This window comes from Thalassophryne amazonica, chromosome 15 (assembly GCF_902500255.1).
Source record: "Thalassophryne amazonica chromosome 15, fThaAma1.1, whole genome shotgun sequence".
Classification (NCBI taxonomy): Eukaryota; Metazoa; Chordata; class Actinopteri; order Batrachoidiformes; family Batrachoididae; genus Thalassophryne; species Thalassophryne amazonica.
This window is the reverse complement of record NC_047117.1, coordinates 39,071,035-39,096,460: the sequence shown is the minus strand read 5'-3', so window position 1 is coordinate 39,096,460 and position 25,426 is coordinate 39,071,035. Positions and strand designations below refer to the sequence as shown.

General features: G+C 42.2%; 1 protein-coding gene across 1 annotated transcript in view; it reads left to right on the top strand.

Moving 5' to 3' along the window:
• The first annotated feature begins 819 nt into the window (after positions 1–819).
• Positions 820–25,426, top strand: part of ugt8 (UDP glycosyltransferase 8) — a 105,561-nt gene continuing 80,954 nt past the window's right edge. The window contains exon 1 of the mRNA XM_034187511.1: positions 820–970. The gene's annotated coding sequence lies outside the window, so the exon portion shown is untranslated. The remainder of the gene's footprint in view (positions 971–25,426) is intronic.

The window sequence follows — 25,426 nt, the reverse complement described above, 5'->3', positions numbered from 1 at the left end:
ACCTCCAATTTACTGTGGTGACGCTGAGTGAAAACAAGAGACGGGCTGAAGGGGCAGACTTTGACTTCAGAATGACCTTGGAACATGTTTCTTAGTATTTTCCCAATAATTGCTCTAAGAAAAGACAAATAATTCAACAGCTTGTTGCATATTGTGCTGTGATCACAATAAAGTATGGTTTATTTATCAATACATATTTCATTAATATTGTGACAAAAAAACCTTACTAAAAAGCTAGTTTGGGAGACAGTGCATACTTCAGTAACTGAACTTAAAGTAATAAAATATATATTTTTGGCTAGAGTGAATGCGAGGTGGCTTAGTGGTGAGCACTGCTGCCTCACAACAAGAAGGTTGTGGGCTCGCGTTCCGCCCTTTATGTGTGGAGTTTTCATGTTGCCTGTGTGGGTTCCCTCTGGGTGCTCTGGCTTCCTCCCACATCGAAAAACATGCAGATTAGGTGAAATGGATATTTTAAATTGACTGGGGTGAATGTGTTTGTGTCCTGTCCAGGGTGTACCCTACCTCACACCCTATGACTGCTGAGAGAGGCTACCCCCCCCCCAAATGGAACAAACGAAACCCGTTTAAAAAATAAATTTCTTGTCTCCTACAAGTGAAGAGAGAAAAGGCAGAAGTGAGTCAATCCTGATGGAGGTGCAAAGTGAAGGTGAAGCACCTGCAGGTCGAGAGTCTCCGCCCCTCCTGCTTTTTTGGCCACGCCCTCCTCCTCTGCCGTAATGCCCCGCCCCCACCGCAGCAGACAGGCGCTGGCCGGTTCAATGTTCTTTCTTACGTCCTTCGTTATTCCGGGACTTTCTTTTTAATTTTCTCTACTCATATTTTGTCTGCGTTCGGAGCGCGGCTCTTTTTTTTTTTTCCTCGAGTTGGATGTGCAGTTACAACTTGCGTACTTTCACCCACACCTGGCCTGAGCGACACTGAAGGAAAACAACAGGTCAAACAACAGGTAAGCTAGTCCAGTGCGTTTCACAGTGTGTTCTGCAGAACGCACCTGCAGCTGCCAGTCAGACCCAGATGTGGTTTCCTGTTGTGAGCGGCCCCGTGCTGTTTGGGTGGTTTTCCTGGTAGTTCAGGGTGAGGGTGTTGAAACCTCGACTGACGCGCAGCTCAGACAGGTGTTGGCGGCCTGGCGAACAATTCCTCCGGAAACGCCGTCGGTGGGCGGCCTTAGTTACGGTGGAACAACGACCTCAGACAGGAATGAGTTAATGCTTCACAAAACCTTAGACGATTTAAGGCTGTGGATTTTCAGAATGACTTTGGACTGTAGGAGTGCTCATGGTGCTTCAACGGCCACCAAAACATTTTGGTTTTAGATTTATGCCTGTTTAAGAAAGAGTCAAAACTTCAAAGTTCTGAATAATTTTATTGACATGATTTTGGCGTCAAAATTTTAGTTATTTAAATGTAACTCTGAGATTGGATCAGTACACTTATTTTCTTATTCAGTATGTTAATGATATTTGGGTCCCAAAACCATATGTATTATGAAGTGTCGCTATTGTGCAAGTACTGTGATTCAAACTTTCAATTAATTGTGTTATTTGTTTGCTTTATTCAACACTAGACCATGGGACAAAGCTGAATAAAACACTTGTAGGGACTGTATATATAGTAATTCATATTATACATTTTCTGAGTTTTATTACAGGAAAATCATAGTATTTGGTGAATAAATATAATACCTTTTTGAAGAGATGTGAAACAAAGCTGTCATTTCAAAACTCCGGACTTGACTGAAAATAAAAGTGGGAAAATGTAATGTAGAATGGATAAAAAGTATATATATATTTTTTTTTGTTTATATTTTGTGGGTGAGCCATTTCTGCTCAACCACAAGAAAATAAATGAAATGTTAGACCAAAATGCCCCAGAAAACTTCACAGCACAGATGTGAGCCTATTTTTTCCACCACATTATATGGACAAAGGTCTTAACCAGAAATAATACAGATATTAGAAGTCTTTGTGACATTGTTTGCTTTCTCTGAACCATTTCTGCAGTCATTGCTGCCTCTAGAGTTAACGTGCGCTGATGCTACAGGTAGAAATGGGAATCGAGAACTGGTTCCAGCTGAGAATCAGTTCAACCCATCGGAGTTGTTTCTCTCAGACATGATCAACTTCTCTTTTCAATTCCAGCATGGTATTCTGACAGTTATGCATTACAAAATGTATGTGTCATAATATCACATCTGGCAATCATACATTGCATACAGCTACAACAGAAACGGCTGCATTGATGTAAAACCTGTGTAGGCCTTCATTTTTCCACCAAGAAAAGTTATCAGGAATTGAAAAGGGATACGGTAAAGAATCAAGCCAAGAAGCAGTATTGGTAATGGCATCAATATATACAAAAAACTATAAATTCCCATTCAAAGTTACAGGTAGTTTGGCTAACTTTACATTGAGCTCTGGATGTGCAATCACATTGGTGATTACCACAGTATGATACCTCAATATGTCTGCATACCCATATAGTCTTGTTTAAGACTGCATTTCCTGGTAATCTGTAAAAGCCAAATTGTTTCTTTGTTCTCTGATATTTTTCTCATTTCTGCTTGAAGTAGAGGTGACATCACAAAATACTCAGATTACGTCTACCAACAAATAGATTTGTTTCTTCTGCTGGATAAAATCAGTAACTTACCTTACTTTGATCTTTGGATTTGCTCATGGAAGTAAAAATAATCACTTATTATATTTTGTATTCCATATTGTTTAACTCTGAAAGTGTGTTGATACTTAATCACAAGCCTTTATATGAATGACCTTTAAAGCCATAGAAATAAAGTGTCCAGAATGTAGGGAAACTAGCTAGCCATGTTTTAAATTTTATAAAATTCTCCTCCAGTATATTATAAACCTCTCTATTTTGAGTCCCTAGGACTCCATGGGGTACAAAATGTGAAGTCCACATCTTTTGATGAAGGCAACGGTTGGGCAAATTATATTTATTTGCCCAACCGTTGGGCAAATAAATATAATGTCTTATCTTATTCGCCCAACCGTGATCGTGTATTTGACATGTTTTGTGCATCTAAACTACGTTTTTTACACCACTTTTTAAGGCTCTATTGCGGCATATGTTTGACACATTTAATGGCGCCGTCTTTAATTCCTGCGAAAACACCGCAGTGGATGAAAACAGACAAACTTCATAAGCATTTTGAGTGGAAGCCTGTTAACGACGATGAAACCGTTTTTGAACAAAATGCTGCTTGTTGGCTGTAAGATGGTGTTAGTTTGACACAGTTCCCTGGGTGTGATGAGCCAAACAGAACCACTTTAGATCACAGTTCCTCTGCGGGCTGCGAACCCTCCCGCAGCCGGCGAGACAATATCCGCCTTTTTTCCCTCCTGCGTTGAAACTGGAAGTGCGCTTACAAGCACCCTCATTGGTCAGTTGTGGTTGGGCGTATATGCTCACGAATTTACTTTACTGACCCAATGGTTGGGCGTATAGTCACTCTCTTTGATGAAGTCCCCATCTAGTCAATGAATTTTGATGTTTAAGTGCAATGTACAGTTGAACACAAGCAATTTACCTTTCCCGTGTAATATGCACAGCTTATTATTAGACAATTTTTCTTCACTCGTGATTTTTATAATAAGCTGCTGCAGGGTCTTGGGATTTCATGATGTGGCAGCTTTTCAAAAAAAAAGTTGCAATGCAAGAGGTTATGGTTTTTGCCTTTTTTGTTTTGATACACTGAAATTGCTGGAACAAGTAAAAACTGCAAAAATAGCTGTGCTCATTATTATTATTATTTGTATGATGTTTTAAAATTAAAGGAAGTTGTTCTAGTGAGACATTTTATTTAAAATTACTGACTGATTATCTGCACCAAGGCAAGTGTAATTTAGAGACTGAAATGAAAACTTCATCTTTACAAACAAAGCTATCGCCTCCCACTGATCCCAGATTCCAGACAACTGTTAGGGTGTGACTCAAGCTACCTCAAGAAGAGACAACTACTATGACTACTACTACTAGTACTACTGCTATGCTACTGGTACTTGCAAAGCTTGATCCAGATTACAGATTTTGTGGCCATTTAAATTTCACATTGAAAACCCCATTTAATGTATGTTTTACATTATATCTTAAACAAACATGTCCCAGTCACGCTCATATTTGAAAGTGAGGTGCAAAATGGCAGTCACTATCGCCTGATTAAAGTTTTGATCTAGATCTGATCCGGATTGTGGATTTTGTGAACATTTGAATCGAATATTGAAAAGCCCATTTGGTGTACATTTTGCATTATATTTCAGTCAGAGTGCCTCAGTCATTCTCATTTGTGACAATGAAGTGCAAACTGTCACGCTCAATGAACAGATTACATTTGATCCGCATCTGATACATGTTGCGGATTTAGCGGATATTTGATTTTAACATTGGAAACCCTTTTGATCTATATTTAGTATTATATTTTAGCTTGACAGGACTTCACTTCTAACAGGACTTTGACCTTGAATTTTTTTTCCAAGGTTAAAAAAAATGTGGAATTTGAAACTAGCCTTGGCAGAGGTTTGTGCTCTACCGGCACATTGCTCTAGTTTGGGAGTGCTATGGTATTTGCACACATTTTAACTAGGGATGGGACTGATCCAGTCCCAGATCAGTATCGGATTCCGATATCGATGTAATTAACATGTCGGAAAATACCAATCCAACCCGTGACATTTTGCGATACCAGAGAAGAGCCACTGTGATTCTTCTCAACTGCTGTTGTTTGCTCTCTGCTTGTTTACTGCCGAGTGGGAGGAGGGGAGGTTTTTGAAACCAGGCTGTTCGAGAGAGCTCTCTTCTGCAGTGTTCTAACTGTGGTTAGCGGCAAATTTCTGCCCAGCCCTCGGGTTCAAATTGTCTGTTTGTTGACCACAACTTTTCTGAAAAAAAATGAACTGAATTGTTGCTGAAAATGTGTGCTAAAAAGTTAGCTGTTAGCAAGCTCAGCGTGCAGCCGAGTAGGACAGCGAACAGAGATTCTGTCCGCTGAAAGGGAAAAAAATCTCTATTAAAATCCTGCACGTGATCATCGATGATGATACATTTATTTTACAGTTGAAAGGCTTTGTGTTTCGGAAAAGTTCGAAGTTTGTGCAGCACAAAAACAGTGAAAGAGAAAAAGGGAGAGAGACAGGGAGAGAGAGAAAGTGAGAGACAGACAAACACTGAGAAAGGGAGAGAGACAGACAGACAGGGGCAGAGGGAGAGAGACAGACAAACACTGAGAAAGGGAGAGAGACAGACAGACAGGGGCAGAGGGAGAGAGACAGACAAACACTGAGAAAGGGAGAGACAGACAGACAGGGGCAGAGGGAGAGAGACAGACAAACACTGAGAAAGGGAGAGAGACAGACAGACAGGGGCAGAGGGAGAGAGACAGACAAACACTGAGAAAGGGAGAGAGACAGACAGACAGGGGCAGAGGGAGAGAGACAGACAGGCAGAGAGAGAGGAAGAGAGACAGAGAGAGAGTGCTGTCTTTTCTCTTTAAATCTATAAAAAAAAAAAAAATAAGGCTATAAAAGTCTATATAAAAAAATAAAAGTACTTAATTCTTTCACCAAAACATCAAATCTAGGCTTTCATCGTAGATACCCCTCCTGGCAAATTGTAGCTCAACTTTTAGGTCTCCTTTTTAAGAAAATGTTCATATAAAATCAACAATAATGATAATGGTAAATGGACTGCATTTATATAGTGCTTTTCCATCTGCATCAGACGCTCAAAGCACTTTACAGTTATGCCTCACATTCACCCCGATGTCAGGGTGCTGCCATACAAGGTGCTCACTACACACCAGGAGCAGTAGGGGATTAAAGACCTTGCCCAAGGGGCCCCTAGTGATCCTCCAGTCAGGTGGGGATTTGAACCAAGGATCTTCTAGTCTCAAGCCCAACACCTTAACCACTAGACCATCACCTCCCAGGGTGGTGAGATAATAATAATATTAAAGGAAACAGAGCTCTGGTATCGAATCAGAAAAGTATCAGTATTGGCAGATTGGCCAAATTCAAGTATCGGGATCGGATCGGAAGTGAAAAATTGTGGATCGGTTTATCCTAAATTTTAACACAGGCAAACCTTTATTTAATTAGGTCCTTGATATCAAAGGAGAGTGGGTGGTAGCTATGAAAATAAAAACTTTATCACGTGGAAACCCTCAGTGACGCCTGATACATGAATAACAAATGTTTGCCCACCATGGCTGAACTGTTTTTAAATAAATGTGCTATTCAGAAATGAATTCTGTAGCATACAGAAATACTTTAATTCTGTATTACCAAATTAAATATGAGAAAACTTTGCTAATTTAATTGATAATGAATTCCACAATGAAGATAATGATATTTCTACATGCACATTGAGAGAAGTTGAACATAATACAACTCCAATTATTGTTTATTCATTTCTTTTTTTTTTCTTTTTTTCTTGCTGAAATGAAATGATCCCATCTGAACCGTGGGTTTTGTGATCAGTGTCACCTCTGTATGATACTGTGTGGCAGAGGTGGACAACTCTGGCTTCAGAAAGTAAAAGCCCTACCATGTTCTCAGTAACAGCAACATGCAAAAAAGCAGAATACTGAAGGAAGTCACCACAACAATGATGGAAACTCTGAAATTACAGACTTCTTTGACTATGATTGTAAACTGTGCACGGTGGAGTGGTACCACTCACTGATCATATATAAATTGGACAGAGCCTGCGTGATGTCACCCATAGGTAGAAATGGGCCGATAACCGGTTTCACGGTATACCGCGGTATGAAAAAGCCACAGTATCAAAACCACTAAAATTTTCCATTATACTGTCCCTACGATATGAGCAGGTTATGAGAATTCTTGACAGGCAGAGGGGAGGCGGCCGCTGCTACCCTTCCCCCTGACGTGCACCTCTGTCTCTGTTACAAACAGGCAGCTAATGCTAGCTAGCTCTGCATCACGGCTGAAGGAGGCGAAGCCTGCGCTGAACTTTTTCCTCCGTCCAAAAGGACCAAGTCGGCTTTTTTGTTTAATTTTCTGCAGAATAGCCTTTCAAGCCAAAAACGGTGGCAACAAAGCACCGTCGCTATGGCCTATGTCAGACGCGGAGAGATTCAAGATACATGCAAATAATTACATGGAAGGAGTAAACTTTATCCCATCTTTGAAACCACTGAGAAGTACAAGTGGTGGACTCGAGTTGTGCTTGTGGTCGACCAAATTTCTCCCACAAACATGTCAAGAAGGACAAATACATCTATTCCAAGCACTTTGTTGGTGAAGCTGGGCCAAGTATTGAGCAGCCGGAATTCCGGACCTTATTCCAGCCACGTTTCTCCCTAAGCAAGTAAGTCATGTTTCTCACTGGGCAGATGCTACATGTCTAAAAGAGTGACTATTATTTTGGTATTTTCTCTAAAGTTATCAGTGGTATGGTGCTTGTAGCGGGAGACATCGCGTCAATTAGTGCGCCTGAATCACGCACGCTTCATATGTAAATAGCCATAATGTTTTTAAAGCACATTTTAAAGCTATACATAATATGGTGAAACCGTGGTATTTTTGCCCACGGTTATCATACCGTCCAAATCTCATACCGGCCCATGCCTACCCACAGGTTTTCAAAAGGGACCTTGTCTGAGCGGCGCCATGTTGAGCCCATCTTGCACTGATTCACGATGAACTCATTAATGCATACAGGGTTGGAGCGTGGGTGATGAAAGAAGCCTGAACGTGCCCTTTTGTTCGAGTCTGAACCAGCTAACAGGCTAGCCTCGGTATGGGTGTTTATTAAATCATATTTTTGGGGACTGTGCATGGGAACACATCATATTATTCAAGGTGTTTGTCATAAAATACCGCAAACGACAGACAGCCTCCACAACAGTGAGTGGCTCGGCATCCAGCTGACTTAGCTATGGTCAGACACTGCAAGAGGTGGAGACGCTGGGCACAACAGCTGCCATTCAAAGCAACCACACCCACAATTATACAGAACTTTATGGCTTAAAACGTCATCAACTAAGACATTAGAAAAAAATTCACCCCTGTGCAGGGATGTTAACAGCTCGAATGGAAAGTGATCGTGTGCTGACTGTTTTCGTGCTAACACTGCAAATGGCCCCACATTTTCTAAGTACCAAGCAATCAGTGTTGGATGTTCATGTGTGTCAACTGGAATTTTGCTGACACCTGCCATGAGAGGGATCGAATGGGCTCACAGGGCACTCTCTGTCTTTCAGCCACTGGTGTGCGCAGGTGGAATTAACTGATTCCATCTGCTCAAATTGATATTAATCAGTGAAATCACATGGTGGAATGGGTGGTTGCAAAGAAAGCCTGCACCCTCTCTGCCCTTTCTGGAATGAGTTTGAGACCTCTGCCTTAAACCTAAAGTTCAGGTGAAGTGTAAACATCGCAGGTGCACCTTGCGTTATTGATGACTTTGCAAACAGTTATTATAGACGTGTAAGATGCCGTGAAAGCCAGAGTGATATTCAAAGTAGCGAGCACAAAGATCCAAGATGCATATGCAAACCAATGTTTGTTTGACAAAACTTTCCCATGGATAAGAAAAAACCCAGAAGGGCACAAGCGATGGATTAAAATAATGTCTGTGAGTTATAGTTATATATTTATAATTTGATCAGTGCTTATTAATTGACAGACTTGGAGTTGAAAGAAATCAGTAAGTCACGTCAGCCCATACTTACGAAGCTCTACTGCCCACTACATGGTAGCATGTTAAGTTACTGTTGGACGATGAGAAGTTATAAATGCCTCCCAATTGAAAACTTAAATTTTGATTAATTCAATAAGGCACAGGGCTAGCTTCAGTCTGTGCCTTATTTTTGTTATTTCAGTTAATGTCTGAAATGTTAAAGTCTGAAATGTGCTTAACCAAAGAGTAAAATAAACACATTGCACATGATTGTCCAGTTTTTAATACTGTGAATGTAACGTTGGTATGGTATACAAATAATGAATGTTTATGAGTTCAATGGTGAAAGCTCGGTGAAATATTTGTACCATTGAAAGAATGTAAAAACATTCATTATTTGTTTTATATAATGGCTAAAATAGATCATTGTCATTTGATATTTTATTAATTTATAAATGACAGAAAAGAGACTTACATTTTGGTGTTCCACTGTGACATGTAGTCCAGTGATGCTGTGCACTGACTTCGGACTTCCATAAAAAAAAAAAAAAAAAAAAAGACTTTGTGTAGTTCCTCAGTTCAGCCAAAAATCACATCAGCGTTTCATGTTAGCAGCTCTTCATGCATCCAGACGGCTTACAGGGGATTGGATTTTGTGTGTGTGTGTGTGTGTGTGTGTGAGTGTGTGTGGCAGCGTCAGTTAACTCAATCAAATCATCATGTCACTGTCCCGTGCGCGCGCTCACGCAACTGCTCGGTCCAGCTGTACCTCTTCAGTGCAGCAAAAAAAAAAAAAAAAAAAAAAGTCACGTCAGAAATGAGTCCAGGTTTTCTTTCTCTTGCTGCTAACAGGCAGCACAGTGGATTTGTTTTGTGTGTGTGTGTGTATCTTACAAGAATTAGCAGTGTCAGTTAGCTCAAATTATGTCTCAGGAGAGTTGTGTCCCCCGCGTGCACACACACACACACACACACACACACACACACGCAACCTGGTCGGCGCTTGTGCGTGCGTGAACAACAAAAATAACCCTCTATACGTCCTCAGTGCAGCAAAAAAATAAATAAAAAAATCACGTCAAAAATGAGTCCAGCTTTTGTTCTCTCTTCCTGCTAACAACCTCCAGGCAACACAGTGGATTGGTTTTGTGTGTGCGTGCGCGCGCGTGCATGTGCATGCGTATGCGTATGAGTATGCGTGCACGAGCATGCTCGCACATGTGCATGCACGCATACTTCTGCGCACTTGTGTATGTGTGATCACATGTGCATGTGTGCATGAGGCCGTGCATGTACACGTGCACGTGAGAGTGCAATGGTGCCAAATGTATGGAACCAAATTTGCACTCTAAATGGAACCGAATGCAATGCAACACAAATGGGATGAATTAATCTGTCATGTGACATACAAAGCACCAATCAAATCACAAGGATCCACTCAGCCGTTATATAATAAAGAATGGTGTACCTTTCTTGTAGTCATTGTGGAGTCATTTTAAGAGTACTCTCTTGTCATTTACCATCAGATATTCAGTATCTCCATACATGCACAGGGGCCACACTTTTACACCAGTATATTCACTGGTGGTGTCACGATACACAGAAGTCACGGTTCATTTCACACTTGTGTTTAGAATGTTGTACAATGGGTTAAAAAGCACCATCAACAGAAAGGCAAATGTGCAAGTAAACAGTGATGATTCATTCCGATAAGAGTGGCACACCTTCGGCACACAGACTTTGTGCGAGTCATGACTTGCTCTTCACTGGTGCTATAGATCATGAAGAACCTGAAATTTTCCCACACAGGAGGTTTAATGGAGGCAGGTGGGTTAACTAACTAACTGCTGTGTGGAAGGAGTTTTGCTTTCTCTTTCTTTTTCACTCTACATGGTTTTTGAGTGGCTCCATCAGCAATAGTGTGCTCATGTCCTGAGCTAAGGCTTAGACTACTTATGTTGTCTGACTGGAGCTGGAATCATGCCAACTTTGGTTCCACTTTACATGCTTCAGTCATGTTATGCTGTGTGTATATAATCATACTGTGCAGAGTCGGGCCGTGTATTCTGAGTTCACTTCTGTGTACCGAGCCATCACATATGTATTGTACAGTTCAATACAAATAAATGTATTGTGACACGCTTACAGTATGTACATAGGGGAGACTCCATCATTCATTCTTCAGTGTACCGTGGCACACACAGTACTAGGGATGGGTATCGATAAGATTTTATCTATCGATACCATTATCGACCTGATTCTTTATCGATTCCCTTGTCGATACTTCTTGTGAATTTTCTGTGTAATAAAAGTAGGCTTTACAGGTTTTCAATGTCAACATTTTATTGTCAAAGTAAATAAATGTGAAATTGTTCACTGGATCCTTTATCTCTGGAGTTAAATAGAAATAAACAAAATCTGTAGTTTTTTGTCAAAAGCATTTCCGTTTAGACATATATTGGCATGAATATCACTCCATACCACTGAGCTGAGCTCAGCTGCCCTGCATGTCAGGATGCAATTCATAAAGAACGCAGGACATTTGGAATGAGGTGTCATTTGATTTATAATGGCGATTCGCTTTGAAGTTATTAATTCCGATCAGACTCTTAACTTGAGTTGGCAGAGCGTGGCGCAACGTTTGGAGCTGTGCAAATGGAACAGAGGACGATTCTCGTGTCTTGCCTGCACCAAGACAAGAGTCCCAGTTAGTGACTTTAATCTGCACAAAAGTGACTCATTTTGACATCTTTAAATGGCTTTGAGAGGGGTTAAGAAGCAGACTTGCTGCTTCTAAAATGCAGCGAAGCAGAGATTTAGTGAAACAGTGAGCAGTGCTTCATTGGTTCCAGCTTCAAAGCGGACCCGTTACAGAAACAATTGATTACAGACCCGCTGCAGAGTCTGCCATCAACAAAGAGAAATGATCTTTTTCCCGACAAACAACCTCAAAACAACAGCCGCTCTGAAGGACCGATAAGGGAACTGTTAAGCAAAAAGGCTTTTGATATCGGTGGATCGAATAATTTCTTTTTTTTTAAATTTTCTTTATTAGAAGACAAAGACAACATAACATAAAACAAAACAGGCATTAACGAGCACTGGCAACAACGGTAATATAAAGAAATAAATGCATGAGGATAATAACCATATAACATAAAACAATACAGACATGATACACAAGGAGGTATATATACACATATGCATACATACATGCACACACATCTACAAAACACATCTGTGTATATTAATAGCAATAATCATAACATCAATCCATACCACAGCAACAACAACAATGATTAAACAACCTTTCAAAATAGTGTGACTTTGATTATTGCGTTGTATCTGACCCATTCTTTTTTTTTTTTTTTTGTCTGTGTGTGGGTCTCATCTTGTATGCTGCATTAAAAACATTGTGGAATGTAGTGCATTAAAAACACACAGACTAAATGTAGGGTTAGAATGGGCAGGATCCTTGAATGTGCAGTGTTTTATTTTTAATTATCTTTAATGTATATATATTAATTCAACCTGTCCTTGTGTTGTTGTCACTATTAGTATTTCATGCAGCCGTTAATCATATTAAGTAATCGTAAAATCTCATACATACATATACACATACATGTTATGTGCCGACGCGGGTTGAGGAGCGGACCAACGTCTGACCGAACCCAGCGCTAAATAACCAGAAAGCGGTTCCAAAAACAAAACAATTTTATTTCCCCTCCTGTGCAATACTTGGTGTACAACATAAATATATGGTTTGTCTGGCGGAGTGAAGGACGGCGCGCTCTCCAGCGCCCAAAGAGATCGAAGCCCGGCGCTTCTGGACTCAGATTCACCGCCAAACACCCCCCAGGTGGACACGACAAACTGACTCTGTGAAGGATGGAAAAGGTGAGGTAAGTCAACAGAGCTACAGCAAATATCCTTCAGAGGCACACACTATCAGCAACACATTCAGGTCTGAATTTATGCTTTATGTAAATGAGCAGCTTCTCACAACAGGTGGAGGATCATCAGTCCGTACGCCACGGCAGTGAGAAGCAAACTGCACAATTCTCATCAATGTTCAAATATACTACGTAACAAAATGCCAAATTACTATTAACGATCATTCAGACAATAATCACCTCTGATGTGTGCTGACAGCATGTGTCCCTCACCCGTCCTCTTTCACAGGCACGATGTGTCAAACCCTGGCGCGGTCCTCAGCGTCTCACAAACGAACGTCACAAGGTCGAGTTCCCGGCAATTCTGTTTGAATCACTCATGGCTTAAATGCAGAACGCCATCTCATTATCTGCTTCAGCTGAAAGTCTTTAAGTTTGCACGTGAGCATCATCCACAGGTGCTGCGAGTCATTAGGCCTGCACGTGAACATCCTCCACAAGTGCAGCTAATAATGCTGATGAGGGTGAAGGACTCTTCTGCCAGCACCTTCTCCACAGACAAAAACCAGTTTGCATACCACCTGGAGAGCAAAGAAAAGAAAACAACACAAAAATATCCAGCCAAACCCCCAACACACAACAGTACCTCCCCATCAACGGGAAGCCTTCCGGCGACCGAACAGACCAGGCCCGAGAACAGCACCTCCCTCCGGGGTCCACGACAGAAAGCAGACGGCAGGACAGGGCACCACGGCTGGAAGGCCGGCTGGCATCAAGAAAACCCCCAAAAAAGTCCCATATACAACCCAACATAGAAGAAAAACACAAAACCCACCCAAACCCTCCCCAGGGGACCGTCCCATCTAACGCCGGGAAGAAAAGAAAAACTCCCAAATGCAATAACCCAACACAGCTGTTATATGGCTGGGGGGGCCTGGCTGCCTTTTTGTTTCTGTCCTTTGTTTCTCCTTCCAGGTGGCTTGCATTTGGGACTGAGTGGCTGTGTTGCTGAGGTTATCAGGACCTCACCCTGATCACCTGCGGCTCGTCAGGACTCACAGCTGAGGTGCATCTATATGGATTGGAACATGGTGGCATTTAAGACTGGAGTATACAGTGTGTATTTGCCAGAGACTCGACCTTGTGACCAGACGGGTGAGATCGGGAGCCATCTCATCATCAGTGGATGCAGAGAACGTCCAGGGTTTGATGCACGGTCTGTGAAAGAGGAGGGGGTGAGGTCTCACGCTCGTCAGCACACTTCCTGAGGTACGTTAGATTTTGTGACTAACATTTATACAGTCAGTAAATGTGGTGTCCCTCACACCTTTATTAAATTGAGCTGTATGTTAGTCATGTATCGGCTTCCACTGCAGTGGAGTTTTGTGAACTGGATGTTCCATGCCTGCAGGTTGGGAAGCTGATTAGTAATCAAGCCAGGAAGTGTTTGCTGTTTGTACACCTTTGAGTGTTCTCTCTGTGTGTTGAGTGTGGACTCACATAATGGTTCCTTCTTTCACAGACTCGGTTTGTTGCGGCCACCTGGGGGGTGTCGGCGGGGTCCTTGGGTCCGAACAGCTTCTGGCTCCGGACCGTTAGCGCTGCTGGGAGCGCACCACGCCAGACCGCACTTTCTGTTATTTTCGTATCACTGTTATGTATTAAATTCAGTTAGCCTTTGTACCGTGCTCTGCTTATTTCATACTGGGTCCTTCAAACGCTGGTCGGTTCTCCGAGCTGCGTCCGACACATAACAACAGCCCCAACAACACAATACAAACATAAATTCACAAAGAAAAATAACAAACAAACCCCCCCCCCCCCCCCCCCCCCCAGAAGACCTTTACCGCCAGTTCCAGGAGAGACAACCAAAACCGGAATCTTACAGAGGTCCCCAGGTTTACATGGAGGAACAGCGCCCCCCAGAGGACCGTACCATCAACCCCAGGAGGCACCCTCCCCACAACCCAGGAACCCCAGACCCGGCCACACTTGGTTAGTTGGCCCCACAATCAATTCCCCCCCAGAGGACCGTCCCATCAACCCTGGAGGTGGAAACTGGAAGGAAACATAACACAAAATCCAACCCCCGGCGGACTTCATTAAAACACCCCGGGGGCAAATAAAACAACTGGCAAACCCTGTTACCCCCCCCCAGCACCCCGAAAGACCCCAGATCACTCCCAGAGCCTATCGTTAGCTCGATTTTGGTGAACGGCACAAAACTACTAAGCTGGGGAAGGAAACAGGAAAAACTAACCCGGTCCCATCCCCAAAGCGCAGCGGAAAACCAGAAATACGTCTGGTGCCCCTACCCGACCATACCACCAGCCCATCGGGAGGGGTGGAACTACCGAAATGGCGAACGGCAACAGATCGGCCCACCACTCCGACTGAGGTATGTTCCCGCTGCACCACACCCCGGTAACACCAATGACGAACGGTCAAAGGCCCACCGGGGCTGGAGAGGAACCGGGCCCTAACCAAACCCAAAAAAACGCCCCTGACAACCCCCCCCCCTAGGTGCAGAGGTCTTCTGAGAAACGCTCAGCGTGACCAACCTGCACCACCCCACAACCCAAAAGACAAACGGTCTTAGAGCAATGTGAGGTTGGGGTTAAGGAAGCAGGGAAATAAAAAACAACAAAACAAAACAACCCAATCCTCAAACAGAAAATACCTAAGTCCAAATAATGAAAACGACCGATTACCTGAGTCCAGCCGAGCTCCGAACAGCCAGTCGTTCACTCCACCAGAACCGCCTCTAAATCCCCAAACAATTTATAACCCCTTACAAGAAAACAAAAATAGCCCAAATAACTAAACAACCAAAGGTTTTATGCCTGTCCCAGAACACCTGGAGATACGTCATCACTATCTTTCTTGACGCTTATGTGACCGGGGCAATATGGCGGCTTCAGCTCGTCCGAGCTGCATGGGCTCATCCGCAAGAGGAGCCAGAGGTCTCGTCGGAGGAGTCTCAGTGGGGCGAAGAAGAGGCAGCCCAGATCTGTGTCGGGGAAAGCCCCGAGACGAAAAGACCCGCTCTGATGTCCGCCCTCTCTCGCGTCCACGCTCCTTTATCTGATCATCTAGACGAATAACCAAAGATATTAGCTCATCTAAATCTTTTGGTTCGTCACGGACTGCTTGCTCGTCTTTTAATGAATCGTTCAAACCATCCACAAACACTCCTCTTAAAGCTGCGGCATTCCAACCGGACTGAGCAGAAAAAATTCGGAAATCCACGGAATAATCCGCCGCACTCCGCCTCCCCTGCCTGAGATTCAGCAACCGTTGGGCAACGGTATTTGTTTTCACCGGATGGTCAAAAACCAATCGGAACTCCCGGGAGAAATCCTTAAAGGACCATAACAATGGAGAGTTATTACTCCACAACGCAGTGACCAAAGCTAAGGCGTCACCTCGGAGCAAATTTGTCACATGAGACACGGCTACCATCAGAAGAGAAGGAAGTCGGTCGCTGAGCAAAAACCAGAGAACATTGCATCAAAAACGGAGCACAGGCTTCAACGTTTCCCGCATAAGGCTCCGGATGACAAATGATTGGTTCAGAAGCTGAATCTCTGGGTGACGGAGTTATCTGCACCGGTATCGATGGTGCCGCAGCTGGAGCAGCAGGAAGCGGAACGGCTTGTGCTGCAAGCTCCGTAACGCGGGCATCTGTTTGTTTAATTTGGTTTACGAGATGCTGTAATTGCTCCCATATTTTCTCCAAGTGTTCTTGAACTCCTTCAGCAAATGGAACCGCTTCTGCCGCTGGGTCCATTTTGGAATGGCCGGGAACTACTGTTATGTGCCGACGCGGGTTGAGGAGCGGACCAACGTCTGACCAAACCCAGCGCTAAATAACCAGAAAGCGGTTCCAAAAACAAAACAATTTTATTTCCCCTCCTGTGCAATACTTGGTGTACAACATAAATATATGGTTTGTCTGGCGGAGTGAAGGACGGCGCGCTCTCCAGTGCCCAAAGGGATCGAAGCCCGGCGCTTCTGGACTCAGATTCACCGCCAAACACCCCCCCAGGTGGACACGACAAACTGACTCTGTGAAGGATGGAAAAGGTGAGGTAAGTCAACAGAGCTACAGCAAATATCCTTCAGAGGCACACACTATCAGCAACACATTCAGGTCTGAATTTATGCTTTATGTAAATGAGCAGCTTCTCACAACAGGTGGAGGATCATCAGTCCGTACGCCACGGCAGTGAGAAGCAAACTGCACAATTCTCATCACTGTTCAAATATACTGCGTAACAAAATGCCAAATTACTATTAACGATCATTCAGACAATAGTCACCTCTGATGTATGCTGACAGCATGTGTCCCTCACCCGTCCTCCTTCACATGCACGATGTGTCAAACCCTGGCGCGGTCCTCAGCGTCTCACAAACGAACGTCAAACGAAAAATCACCTTAAAAAGCTGGTGGTTCAGGGGCTGCTTAGGCTTTGCACCCGTGAAGCTTTGCATTATGTGCTTATAAAAGGGCCTTCTTTGGTGTTTTTTACTTTAAAATGTAGAGTAATGAGAAATTAATCTTTAAGGAAAAAAATGTAAGGATTTTCTTTAGCAAATTGCTGTGTATAAGTTAGCAGTTCTGATGCTCCTGTGCAGTGATACATATTTCTACACTCTTTCATGTTTTGGCTCGATGCCTCATTTCTTTTGACTTTAAAGTAAGGCTGTAACAAAGCCAAAAAAAAAAAAAAAAACTATGGATTTACTTCACAAAATTTGGCTGTTAAAATGCAGGCAATAGTGTTTCAGAGGGATATATATTTAAAAAATTTCCAGGGTGGAATGCCCCTGGTCTCCCCTACAGTACTGGGGGAGTGCTGAGACTGTGACAATGTGGCATAGGTTCTTCCCCATGGAACGGAGGACGTGTCATTTTGGGGAAAAACACTTTTGGTCTGGTGTAGTTTGTTGTCTGAAAAGAAGTATCATTTGATTTAAAACGCCCATTCACTTTGAAGTTATTGATACCCGGAATGATTTGTCTTTCCAACTTTACTTGGCACAGAACTGCAGCAAATCCCACAACATGCACATGGAGCAGAGGCTATTATTATTATTATTTATTTTATTTTCCTTTACATGAGGGACAATGACTTCAGTTTACGAACCAGAGAAGTGGGAGATATTAATGATCCAGTTAACCGCAGAGAACCACGTTGGTGGCTGCCCCACAAAAAAGGCACGTTAATGGCGAACAAATAAAAACTCTCTGTGTGAAGCGGTGGACAAGTCTCGCTTCTGCCTGTAACAATAGAAAAGAGTCCCGTTTAGCGATTTTAATCAACTGAAAAGGTGAGTCGCGATAGGGCACCACAGTCTCGTTTGAACCCTGCATGATATGGCGGGATTTGACCGCTTGCGGGGACCTGCGCTCCGTGCAGTATATACACAGTATAACGTCACATGGAAATATGATGTATTGTTTTGTTTTCAGCTACAATCACCAAAGCAGTCGCAAAAAGTGTTGTTTTTTTTGTTGTTTGTTTTTTGTTTTGGCTCCCAGTGGATAATGGAAGACAAAGCGAGTGGGAGACGTTGTATCGGTAAGTGTTAGCCTACACAGCTAACCAGAGTAGCTCCGTTCCCTCACCTGCAAAACCCCCTCGACACATTTGTCCTCGGGTCATAAGCAGACCGTAACACATGTCCACGTTTCCCATGCATCATCACGTTTGCTTTGTATTTTCACTTTGTTTGCATGTATTTTGCCCAAAAACCCATTGAAAATGCCATGGTTTGTCCCCCTTAAGTAGAGAAATTACATCATATGCATATGATGCAACTTTTGACCCCTGCACTAACTGAAACTGACCTTTGTCACCATTTTTGTTTTTACCCCATAACCCCTGACCATTCTGTCATAGATCATTCAAACTATACCTTTTTGGAATCATTATGATCAGACAAATAATGTAGTGGAGTTTTCAATTTGATTGGAGCATTTTTAATTTTGACCCCTATATAATTCTTCAATTGACCCATAGCCGCCTATTGAAAATTCAAGTGGCTATTTGGTTTTTTCAAAAGAGTAATGTCAAAGGAGTATTTGTGCTGACTTTGGTGCTTGTATCACCATTTGCAGGATTGTTCCAGTTATCTGCACTAACCCAATTCTTGTTTCTTAAAGTCATTGATGATGTATGCTGTACAATTATTACCATGAGTTTCATGCCCATGATGATGTATATAAGCTTCTGACTGCAGCTATTTAAATTTAATTTAAATCCATGTATATATTGTAGTGTGTGATGTTTGTGTTTAACTCGGCTTTTTAAAAATGTAGGTACACTGGTTAATGTGTGTGTATTAGTCTGTTCTTTTTGCACATTTTTGCCTTTTCTTTGCCTTTACCGTATCCCAAATTGACATTACAACCTAAATGCATTTTAAGATTATGAACCCCAAAACCCATAATCCTTTTTTTTTTTTTTTTTTATGGGTTCCATAACCCAAACTGACTTGATTTTAAAACTAGGACCACAAACAGACCTTGTTTTGCCCGAGGTTAGACATTGCTTGAAACAAACAAACAAAAAAGGTTTTACTTAAGCAGAAAAGTTAAATTAAGTTATATGTTTACATGGCTCATCAATTTCACTTAGTGCAGGGGTGGGGTGGGGGAGCATTCTGTCATCTTGGCCCTGCCCTGCACAATCTGTGAGCAGGAGCAATGGAGAACTTAGGTTAGAATGTTTTTTTTCTCGTGTCATCCTCAGAAACACCCTGTATTGGGGGTAGGGAGCAAAGTGTCAGTATTTTTTTGTAACTCACCGCAGGTGTGCTGCTGGCTGTTCTGTTATTAGTTGCTGTCAGCTTTGTGCTAACACAGCCTTGTGAAGCGCACAGACTTTGAAAGAAAAGCAAAGTGTATCTTTGTTTTTAAAACTCACCGTGGGTGTGCTGTTCATGTTTTTTGCCTTGTCACCGGGCTGTGAGTCACAATGAAACGATGCAAACTGAAAACATTTGGCACTGCCACACAAAACAGTGGATTAATGGCTCGCAATATCCAGCGCTGATACATCGAAAATATGTAGACAAGAATACCAAATGTCTTATACTGGTGCACTGATAATACTGTGACCCGGTATGGACCCCTAGTCAAGTGTTTGATTGTGTTGTCAATGTGTGCTTCAGTTGTCTGTTGCGTTGGTGCCTGAGATAACATTGTCAATATGTGACTTGATTTCAGTCCGTTCTGAGAGGATATCTGAGCATCAGAGTTGTGTGCTTGCTCCAGGGTTTTAGACCTTATAGACTTGTGTGAAGTGCCTTTAGGCAGCTTTGTTGTGATTTGGTGCTGTAGCTTGTTTCAATTCCTTCCATTCCTTAGTGATCAGTTTGGCTACTTAGGCCATTGCTGTATCATAATGATCCTCATCATCAGCAGATACTAACCAAGCGCTAAGCTTCCAAAGCTCTACCGGAAGAAGAAAAAGTTGCAGTTTCTTCACTGACCACTTGAGGCTGGCTTTAAAATAGAGTTCTCATTCAGCTCTATGTTAAAATGTCCTGATTTAGAGCAGAAATAAAAATGTTTACAGCCTTATACAAAAATTGGTTTTGGTCTCACTAGGTAGTTTCCTCACGTGGGAACAACCCACCCCTTCCCCTTCTTAACTTAAAATGTTTTAAGCCATAACTTTCTGTATAATTCATGGTGAGATAGCGGCAGAACCCGGCATCTCTGCCTTTTACTGTGCTGGTTACTGATTTCTGCTCAGTGCGGATGCTCGCTGTTGTGGAGGGCTACATCTGTCTTGAATTAATAAACACCTGATCCGAGGTTAACCTGTTAGCTTAGCTGGTTACAACTAGGGTTGGGTATCGAGAACCGGTTCTTTTCGGGTATCGTTAAGAAATTATTCGATCCACCGATATCAGTAGCCTTTTTGCTTAACGGTTCCCTTATCGGTCCTTCAGAGTGGCCGTTGTTTTTGAGGGTGTTTGTCAGGAAAATTATCATTTCTCTACGTTGATTGCAGACCCTGCAGCAGGTCTGTAATCAACCGTTTCTGCAGCACAGCTCTGATTTGAACCTTGAACCAAAGAAGCAGTGCTCCAATCCGTTGCTTCGTTGGTTCATTGCTTCGCTCCTCTTCAGAAGCCGCAACTCAGCTTCTTATCCCCTCTCAAAGCCATTAAAATATGTCAATCATGAGTCACTTTTCTGTGGATTAAAGTGACTAACTGGGACTCCTGTCTTGTTACGAGAAAGAAACGAGAATTGTCCTCCATTCCGTTGCTCCAAACACTGCGCCGCTCTCTGCTGAGTCAAGTTGGAAAGTTAGAGTCCACTCAGAATTAATAACTTCAAAGCAAATTGCTGTTTAAATCAAATGACACCTCTTTCCAAACGTTCTAATACAACCAATAAACTGCAATCAATCAAAATGTTTTTTCTTCTCAAAATGAGACATCCTGCGCTGATGTGCAGCAGCCCAAGACTGTATGGCAACAGCCAGCTGAGCTCAGCTCAGATGTATGGAGAGACTTTCATGCCATTAATGTCTGAAAGGAAATGCTTTTGACAAAAACTACAGATTTTGTTTATTTCTATTTACAGTGAGGAAAATAAGTATTTGAACACCTTGCGGTTTTGCAAGTTCTCCCTCTTAGAAATCATGGAGGGGTCTGAAATTTTCATCTTAGGTGCATGTCCACTGTGAGAGACATAATCTAAAAAAAAATACGGAAATCACAATGTATGGTTTTTTTAAAATAATTTATTTGTATGTTACTGCTGCAAATAAGTATTTGAACACTTACCAACCAGCAAGAATTCTGGCTCACACAGACCTATTAATTTTTCTTGAAAAAGCCCTCTTATTCTTCACTCTTTACCTGTATTAATTGCACCTGTTTGAACTTGTTACCTGTATAAAATACACCTGTTTACACAATCAATCACACTCCAACCTGTCCACCATAGTCAAGTCCAAACAGCTGTCTAAGGACGCCAGGGACAAAACTGTAGACCTGCACAAGGTTGGGATGGACTACAGGACAACAGGAAAGCAGCTTGGTAGAAGACAACAGCTGTTATCATTATTTGTTAGAAAGTGGAAGAAACACAAGATGACTGTCAATCTCCCTCAGTCTGGGATTCCATGCAAGATCTCACTTTGTGGGGTAAGGATGATTTTGAGAAAGCTCAGAACTACACAGGAGGACCTGGTCAATGACCTGAAGAGAGCTGGGACCACAGTCACAAAGATTACATTAGTAACACATGATGCTGTCATGGTTTAAAATCCTGCAGGGCAGCAAGGTCCCCCTTCTCAAGCCAGCACATGTCCAGGCCCATTTGAAGTTCACCAGTGACCATCTGGATGATCCAGAGGAGGCATGGGAGAAGGTCATGTGGTCAGATGAGACCAGAATAGAGCTTTTTGGAATCAACTCCACTTACCATGTTTAGAGGATGAGAACAACCCCAAGAAAACCATCCCAACCGTGAAGCATGGGGGTGGAAACATCATACTCTGGGGGTGCTCTTCTGCAAAGGGGACAGGACGACTGCACCGTATTGAAGGGAGGATTGCGAGATTTTAGCAAACAACCTCCTTCCCTCAGTAAGAGCATTGAAGATGGGTCATGGCTGGGTCTTCCAGGAGGGGCTCCTTAAGAAGCATTTCAAGCTCCTGGAGTGGCCTGGCCATCTCCAGACCTGAACTCAATAGAAAATCTTTGGAGGGAGCTGAAACTCCAAATCTGAAAGATTTGGAGAAGATCTGTATGGGGGAGTGGACCAAAATCCCTGCTGCAGTGTGTGCAAACCTGGTGAAAAACTACAGGAAACGTTTGACCTCTGTAATTGCAAACAAAGGCTACTGTACCAAATATTAACATTGATTTTCACTGGTGTTCAAATACTTATTTGCAGCAGTAACATACAAATAAATTATTAAAAAAGCAATCATACATTGTGTTTTCCAGATTTTTTTATTTTTTTTTTTTAGATTATGTCTCTCACAGTGGACATGCACCTAAGATTAAAATTTCATCAGACCCCTCCATGATTTCTAAGTGGGAGAACTTGCAAAATCGCAGGGTGTTCAAATACTTTTTTCCACAATTTTCCTCACTGTATGTCCAGAGATCAAGGATCCACCATGTAGCGCAGGGGTGCCCAAATTCGGTACTCGAGATCTACCCTCCTGACACTCTTAGTTGTCTCCCTGTTCCAATACACCTGAATCCAATGAAAGGCTCATTAAAAGCATGCCAACAAGAGTTTATGTACAGAGTTTAAGGATCCCAGTGATCAATTTCATATTTCTTTACTTTAAGACTCAGTAAAATGTTGTTGACATAGAAAACCTGTAAAGCCTACCTGTAGTACATAGAAAATTTACAGGAGGTATTGATAAGGGAATCAATAAGGAATTGGATCGATGAGCGGAATCAATCATGGTATTGATAAAATCTTATCAATACCCATCCCTAGTTCGGACTCAAAGAGAGGGCTGTGTTCAGGCTTCTTTTGTCACACACTGAGCCACCCATGCTCCACCCCTTTATGCAGTAATGAGTTTATTGTGACTTTGCCTGAATCAGCTCTGCTGCAAATATGGCAATGCCCAGACATGGGCTTCATATTGGCTGTTCAGATCTCTGTGAGTGACACCATGTAGGCTTTCACACTAGTGAAATGACCCATTAGGCTACTGCCTGAAAAATTTGTGCTGCAGTTGGGCCGTTACGTTGTTTTTGAAGGTGTGTAGCCGGAAAATGAGCATTTCTCTACATTGATTGTGGACTAGCTTTTTCTCATTCAGAAACAGTGGGTCAACAATTTATTCATCAACCTTTTTGAAGGTGTGTAGCCGGAAAATGAGCATTTCTCTACATTGATTGTGGACTAGCTTTTTCTCATTCAGAAACAGTGGGTCAACAATTTATTCATCAACCTTGACGGTTCTCTGGCCTGGATTGGACAATTAATGTCTCCCGCTTTACTGGTTTGTAAACTGAAGTTACAGTTGAGATTGAGATACCCTTGAGATTTATTTTTCTGAAGAGTAGCTAGACTAATTTTAGCTTTTTTTATTTTTCCAGTAAAACTTTGAAATGACCGATTCTAAAGACTGAAACCATTTGACTATGGGTTTAAATGGAATCATTGAAAAGAGGTAATTAATTTGTGGTAATATTTTCATTGTGATAGTTGCTATCCATTCTCATTAGGAGATGGGGAGGTTGTTCCATCGTTTCAAATCATTACAGATTTTGTCAGTGAGTGGGGCGAAGTTCACATGGACCAGCTCTCCTAATTTAGAAGAAATGTTTATGTCTAGGTACTTAATATTGCCCGTGGGAAAGGTATAGTGTGGATCTTGGGGTGAAGGATTTCATGAATCCTCGGTTAAAGGAAGTATCATTGATTTTGACCAGTTAATAGAGTAATCTGATAGTTGTGAGAAAGTAGTGATCAGTTGAAATACTTTTTGTAGTGATTTTGAGGGTTCTTGGAGATATAGTATAATATCAGCAGCATATAAATTGATTTTGTGGTCAGACATTGAAGAGTTGGTACCCTTGATGTTATCGCTGTGACGTATTGCAGCCGCAAGTGGTTTAATAAATATTGCAAATAATAATGGTGAGAGTGGGCACCCTTGTCTCATCCCTCTTTGCAATGTGAAACTTTGATAGGTAATGTCATTAGTTGTGACTGTGGCCTTTGGTGAGTTATATAGACTTGTGATCCAGTGAATAAATGATTCTCCAAAGCCAAATTTATGAAGGACTCTAATAAGAAAACTCCAGCTGACGCTATCAAAAGCTTTTTCTGCATACAGTGACACCACTATTGCCTTTGTATTGCTACGCTGTGATTTGTCAGTGAGATTGAGATCTTCTGATGTTATTGGTAGATTGTCTACCCTTAATAAATCCAGTTTGGTCATTATGTATTATTGATGGCAATATTTTTCTAAGCGTGATGCCAATGCCATAGCGATGATTTTCACATCAGTATTTATTAATGATAGCGGGTAGTAATTAGAGGTCAGAGTAGGGTCTTTTTGTGGTTTCAATATAAGTTTTATTGCTGAAGTATTCATATGAGTGGGAATCTGACCTTTAGTCCAGATTTCTGAAACAGTCCTAAAAAATTGTGGAGCCAGTATCTGCTAAAAATGTTTTAGGAATTCAGGAGGAAAACCATCTGGGCCTGGAGCCCTGCCGTTAGGCATTTTATTCAAAGCTGCATGTAGTTCTATGATAGTTACAGGTGTGTCTGATGTGCTCTTTAGATAGCTGAGTGAGGTTTAGATTGTTGAGAAATGATTGGATATGTACTGGATTAGGTGTATTCTCTGATGAATATAGATTGCTGTGTAATAGTTCTTAAATACGAGGTCTGTTAGAAAAGTATCGGACCTTTTTATTTTTTGCAAAAACCTGATGGATTTGAATCACGTGTGCTTGCATGAGCAAACCTTGAACCTTCGTGTGCATGCGTGAACTTTTTCACGCCTGTCGATTGCATCATTTCCTGGTAAGCAGCCTTTGTGTGGGACGTGTGTTGTGCACTCGGCAGATTTTCATTTCAAGGAAAAAGACGGAACGACTGGAGCAGCGCCGCATCAAATTTTGCCAGACACTGGGCGACAGCCAGGTGGAAACCATTCTGGAAGATCCAGACGGCTTTCGGTGATGATCCTGTGGGCATCACGCAGATTAAGGAGCGGTACAACCGCTTTAAAGACGTCCGCACAGTGGTGGAGAGCGAGCCACGCTCCGGTCGGCCATCAACATGCTGAAATGACCAGATCATTCCAATGTGAACACTGCGGTGA